This window comes from Prorops nasuta, unplaced genomic scaffold (genome assembly GCF_024137725.1).
Source record: "Prorops nasuta isolate Cenicafe-Biocafe unplaced genomic scaffold, Cenicafe_Pnas_1.2 PNAS00007, whole genome shotgun sequence".
In the NCBI taxonomy this organism is placed as follows: Eukaryota; Metazoa; Arthropoda; class Insecta; order Hymenoptera; family Bethylidae; genus Prorops; species Prorops nasuta.
The window spans coordinates 2,584,790-2,591,673 of NW_027116804.1; the positions used below are offsets into that span (position 1 = coordinate 2,584,790).

At 32.0% G+C, this 6,884-nt stretch overlaps 1 long non-coding RNA gene across 2 annotated transcripts; it reads left to right on the forward strand.

Annotated features, from left to right (window-relative positions):
• The first annotated feature begins 5,035 nt into the window (after nucleotides 1–5,035).
• On the forward strand, nucleotides 5,036–6,543 carry LOC136775119 (uncharacterized). 2 transcript variants are annotated; one of them, XR_010822888.1, is made up of 5 exons: nucleotides 5,036–5,072; nucleotides 5,139–5,489; nucleotides 5,589–5,738; nucleotides 5,804–5,938; nucleotides 6,301–6,543. It is a non-coding gene; the product is annotated as an uncharacterized lncRNA (long non-coding RNA). The 2 variants fall into 2 exon arrangements; XR_010822887.1 differs by having other exon boundaries at nucleotides 5,139–5,738.
• Nucleotides 6,544–6,884: the final 341 nt, after the last annotated feature.

Here is a 6,884-nt window from a genome sequence, read left to right on the forward strand (position 1 = left end):
GTCAATTTTGAATAATAATCTTAATTAACAACGAAAATTTAATTATTACATTACACAAATATTTTTAATAACTTTGAAAGTACTTGCATAACAGTATTTTCCACTGCTTCAAAACAAAATACGGTTCTAGGAGCTTACACCACACACTTTTAAATACGACTAACTAACGCTTATAATATCCCGAATACATGGCCTAAGAAGTATACAGTGTATATGGTGATATTAACCCGTGGGAAATTTTACTTCCCACTTTATTTCCGTAGATCATATAATAAAAGGGGCAGGCTGACTTAGTGGGGACTTGAAAATACCTCAAAATATCATCATCGAATGTTTCCTATTTGGCTGTTCGCTGATGGGCCCATAAATCAATCATATCATACAGCATAATTGGTGTGATTTATACCACAGTTCCTAAGACTTTTATGAAATTGACTTTTAGTCCACACCGCACCGCTTACATTAAATGCATAAATGAAATATCATTATGTAACAATTGTATAAGATTATAATAAATGTATTTAGGTAATAAATAAATTAAACTTGTTATAATTCAGCTTCAATAATGGTATTTTATTAGGCATTTTTAAAACTAAATGTACAAATACTATTAGTTTTAAATATGAGCTCATGCTTGATTAATCAAATGTTAACATGATGACTGATGGAAAAACTGTAATTGAAGGTGTACTGTAAAAATTTGCCCATATATGCATAGTTTATTGGTAAATACGTTTATGAAATGAATTTAGTTATTTCTAAGGTAATTTTATATTCTGAGATTACAGTGCTTCCTCCTTTTCTATAAAATCGTCGTCAATATTTCTTAATATCTTTTCACTCCTTATATATGTACTTGAAAACTAATGCTTATGCAAATCGGCATACGGCTGAATAGCTAGAGCACGAGACTACTGATTCTGTGGTCGCGTGTTCAAATCCAGATAATGTAACTCATTTTTTCTTCAGAAATACTAATTTAACTGTAACATGAAAATGCAAAACAACAAATTTTTAAAATTTTGTCATTGCTAGCTGTGTTTGTATACAATGATAAATATATAAAAGGAAACGAAACCTTTGTATCCACGGCAGTTGCCTAAAGCCTGTTACAGTCAAAACTGTTGCAAAATTTATATTTTTGTGTTGGAGATTGTGAAAAGTGATAGAAAGTGTTGTGGAAATGTCTTCCGATTCATCCAGTCCAACAGAAAAAAGAACAAGGAAGTCCCCCCCCTCCACTGCAGGAAATAAGAAGCCTACGAATAAGAAAATATTTCAACATCACTGGTACGACAAACATCCATCTTGGAGGAAGTGGTTGAAAGAAATTACGGAAGACAAGTATAAATGTTATTGCTTATTTTGCGAAAAATCTTTGTGCAGCGGGTATTCGGAAATACAAAAGCACGAGTCGTCGGTTTTACACCAAAGAAATACGGATAAATTCGTAACAGTTGGCGATCGTGGTCTTCCGCAAGCTTCTACTAGTAGCTATTCTGAAGCTAGAAAGAAACCTGATTTCGAGTTTCGTGATCGCGTGAAAATCGCGGAAATTAGAATAGCTACATTCTTTGTCGAACACAATATTCCATATTCTGCCAGTGCCGCAATGATAGATCTTTTTCAAAGTATAGGCGAGGAGCCGCTAGTCCTACAAGCTGTAAAATTAGGACGCGCTAAATTATCGAAAATAGTCAATAACGTCGTTTGTCGTGAAGAGACTAATAGACTGAAGGGAACGCTGCAAAACACGAAATTTTCGGTATTCGTTGATGAAACGTCGGATATCACCAACGATAAATGGTTCTCTATAATGGTTCGTTATATAGAACCATCGACGTTAGAAATACAAGCGCGGCTCTTGCAATTAATAAACCTTGATGCAAGAGATTGCTCTGCCGACAAGATATTTTCCGCGTTCAATAATGAATTAATGAAAAAACAAATTCCCTTAGCGCAAGTACTAGCTATAGGCTGTGATAATGCGTCCGTTATGGTAGGAAGAAATTCGTCTTTTCGGACAAAAATGTTAGAAAAAAATTCAAAAGTAATTACAGTCCCGTGCATATGCCATTTATCGGCACTTGCGGCTTCTGCCGCGTGTAGAGCGATTCCTTCGGTACACGAAGAGTTTATAAAAAATATCGCGACTTTCATACATGGAAGCCCTAAAAGAACTGCTATATTTCGTGAGTTTCAAAATTGTTTCGCTCCGAAAATATAAAGTATTTTGAGATACGCAGAAACTAGATGGCTTTCTCGCCATAAATGTATAGACCGAGTATTAGAAAATTGGGATATTCTACGTGCATTTTTATTAGAGCAGTCCTCTGAAAACAATAGACAGGCTACTCAATTGTATGAATATATGCAAAACGTTGAAACTAAAGCGTATTTGCATTTTTTGCATTTTGTATTAGAAAAATTCAATACTTTTAATGCGGAATTTCAGTCTCGGGAAACAAAAATTCATTTATTGCAGCCAAAATCTATAGAAATTTTATTTTCCATATTAAGCACATTTATTAAGCCTGCCTTATTAAAATATGTAATGATGGAAGAAGGCTGCATTAATATCAATTTATCCAATCAAAACAATATTATGGATATAGATGATATAAATGTTGGTACTGATTGCGAAGAATATCTCCAAGATAAATTACTCGAAGAGTCATTAACCAAAATACAAGTTGATGACATAAAGAAAAACTGCTTGCAATTTTTAATAAAATCTGCTGAGGAAATCCGTAACCGCTTTCCATTCAATAATGAATTTTTCAAAAATTTAACAATTTTCGATTATAAAACTGCTCTTTTCGATTCCGACCGAGATTCATCGGCTGCAGTATTAATAAAAATCGGTAATATTTTTGATATTTCAAATGAAACGGATTTAAAAAATGAATGGTTTTCTCTTTTTTATAAAGAATCGCTGGATGAAAGAATTGCATGGTCAAAACTTTCTTTTGATAAAATGTGGATAGCAATATGTTCTCAATTAACGTCTGAAGGAATTAAAAAGTATCCTCAACTGCGATTGCTTCTTAACAATGTCCGATCATTACCGCATTCCAATGCAGAAGCCGAGCGCTGTTTTTCACTAATACCTGATGTGAAAACGAAAAAAAGAAATAGTATTAGCTCTGCAACGTTAAATTCTATATGCGTGATTAAAAGCTACTTGAAGTGTACAAACTTTAATAGCGTTACTATGCCAATAACCAAAAGACATTTATTGCTAACTGCAACAAATTATTTGTATGCTAAAACTTGTGTAGCAAATGAAAGGACTCTTACTCTTCATGGGTATAAAAGCGATGATGAAGATGATAATGATGATCAGGGTTTAATATGAACGACTGAGCTATTGTCTGCCTACTGCGACACCTTAATAAAAATTAAATCAATGTCTGCCTACTGCGACACCTTATCAAAAAGTATACCAATGTCTGCCTACTGCGACACCTTAACAAAAATTAAATCAATGTCTGCCTACTGCGACACCTTATCAAAAAGTATACCAATGTCTGCCTACTGCGACACCTTAACAAAAATTAAACCAATGTCTGCCTACTGCGACACCTTAACAGAAATTATACCAATGTCAGCCTCTTGCGACACATTTAAAAATAATTACAAACAATGTCTGCCTCTTGCGACACTTTGTAATTGAGGGTTTTTTAGTGGGTAGGCGCTATCTGATAATTCCATGTTCAGCTCCATTCCTTAATGGCAATATTATGAAACAGAAACTAGCAATAGTTATCTGTATACAAATTGCTGTCAATGTATTGAGTCGAACAAAGAGATAGTGAGTCCCACACTACTTAGAAATAAGGGGAAGAATATATATATATATATTCTTTTTCTTTTAGCTAAGTGTGCTAAGATGCATTTTTCCCTTAAAAAAAAAAAAAAAAAAAAAATACTAAATCATTTGTACATAAGAAATTTTACGCACTGTTAACATTTCTATTTTCGTGCGTATCATACGTGTCTTGTGTACTACATTGATTTTGTACAGCACATATGTAAATGCCGATATTAGACGATGAATTCATTATTTTAAATTTATTTATAGTCCAACATTAGACTTATAAAGGTCTAAAGTGTGTCTCATTTTCATATCTAACGACATACATAACGATATCACAAATTTTTTATGCTATTTAATCCAATAAGAAAAATAGCATTTACAATTTAGCGATATCCTTGTAACTCAAATTAATCGACCAGATATCAAGAGACACGGTAGTGTCTCGACGGCAAGTACAGAAAAAAGTAGATAATGACATGTATATACGGCCGTCGAGGCACTACTCTCTTATACAGCAAGTTTGGCTGTCCTAATTTTCAAACCGATTTTTCTTTGTGAATAATCCACTATCATGATTTAAGCAAAGCTTTTCTTAAAATGGTTTTGAACGAGCTTTCATTTGAGCCCATAAACATTAAAATCGGTTCACGCAATCCAGAGATCTCATACTCTGTTAGCTATATATATGCCGAAGTTGAAATTCTTCTCCTTCCTTTCTGTATGTCTCGGGCTGATCTGTATGTCTCGGGCTGAAGTTGACCGCTTCTGTATGTCTCGGGCTGAAGTTGGCTGCTATATTCACCTGCTATATTCAATACCGGCATAACCCTAAATTTCAATCGATTTCGATAGAACTGTCAAAATCAAAATTACTCTGTTGGGATAAAAATAGTATGATATAATTCAAAGTGTAGATAATTAAACAAACTAAAGGAATAAATACATGAAGGAGTCTGATGGAGAATCAGATAAGTAACACAACATTGTAAAATATATTAAAATTTAATATTTTGTGGTACTTTGTGGGATTTTATTTCAGGTTATAAATAAAATATTTTCCTTGTATGCACCTCTGATTTGAAGTCATACCAGTGCCAAATGCTCTAACAATTCTTGGAAATACCCTGTTATTAAAGAATGTAGATTAACGAAAATTGTAAATGAAACAGAAGGATGAGGTTGTTACGTTCACTCATAACCAACACACATGGTAGTGTTTCAACAACAATTAACATAAACGTTTTTAAGAAAAGTAAGTACATTGTGAAAAAAATTAGTTTAATTAAAGCAAAGTTATATACAAGGTATCCTTTCATAGTTTGCAATTTGATGCCAGACCAGTGCCAAATGCTATAACAATTCTTGGAAAAATGCAAGCACCAAAAAGTACTACAATAGTTAAAGAGGAATCAGTTACAGTTCCAGTGGATATTACTACTTTTTATAATAAAATAGATAATGAAGATAGTGCTGCCATGTGTTGCTGGAAAACTGAGCTTTGGTTTAATGCAACTACGGAGTACTGGTTGAGCAATGGAAACAGTAGTTTGAAATGTGATTAACTGTTGATGACTCAATGATATGTCAATTTACTAGCGAAAGAAAAAGATAAGCCAATTGTTCATTATCACATGGTAAAGTATGTGTAACTCATTCAACCGCTTAAAATGTATGTAATTAAAAATTAATTGTTTATTTATTTATTTTTTAATTCAGCTCAAGCATGTATTAAAATATAACAATTACTTTGTTGAGTCTCTCTTTCCAGATGTACTTCAAAGGTTATTGAAATACCCTGTTATTCAAAAATGCAGGTTATTGCAGATAAAACAGATAAGGATAATCTTGTTACATTCACTCATAATTAAGACACACGGTAGTGTCTCAATAGCTATAAACATAAACATTTTCATGTAAAGTAAGTACATTGTAAAAAGAATTTGTTTAATTAAAACAAAGTTATATATAGGCATTATTTCATAGTTTGCAGTTTGATGCCAACCAGTGCCAAATGCTATAACAATTCTTGGAAATACCCTGTCATTGGAGAATGCAGATTAACAAAGGTTGTAAATGAAACAGAGAAGGATGAGGTTTAAACATATGCTAAACATCCAGGTATGGAAATCAATAACAAAATTCATGTTTAAATTTTTCTTTTCTTTAAACTCATATGGATTTCAATTGTCCGATAGGTTATATCATATATAGAAACAATTTTCCATGAGACAATAAATCTTTCTTATTACTACGATTAAAGAAAAGCAGATAAATATTTTCTAATCGTTATTTAATATTCAATTATAATATAAAAAAGTATTAAAACCATATATTTACCTACGCTTCCCCAATCAGAATAGAAAGAAATTATTATTATTACCAAAAAAATTATTCAAATTTAATTTTTTATAAGAATAACATTGATTTTTATAATATAATATGTAATATATCTTTTGGTACTTAGTGAGATTTTATTTCAGATTGATTTACAATAACATGTTTATTGTGTCATTGTGCAGGGTTAAGCTGTAATATTTAATACAAGAAGTCAGAAATGATTCCAGTTTACCATAGAAAGAGCCATAATGCAAAGTTAATGTTGAGAGTTAAACCTAAGGAAAAGGTGGAGAAATTAAAAAATTAATTTGGAAGCCAATTTTTAATAGCGAAAGGCTTGCAGGTGATTTTGGGCATAAACCCTTTGAAATATATAAGTCAATTAAATCATAATTTTAATGATAACGTCATCTAGAAATGACACAATGAAAAGAAGTCATCATATTAATATTTTCCATGCAATAGAATTTACAGTGAATAACTTTGCGAAACTGAAAGCAGTATATCCACAAAAGAGTGGCTTCCATTGTATAAATTGGTGTATTTCCTAGTTTATATTAATGAAAGGAAAATATAAATGGTACTAGTGTGCTGGAGAAAGTGCCATAATTCAAAGTTGATATTGACGGTAACAGCTAAGAAAATGATGGATAAATATGAGCTAATTTATAAGAAAATCCTTAAGAGTGAAGTGCTTGCAGGTGATTTTAGGCATACAACTTTGGAA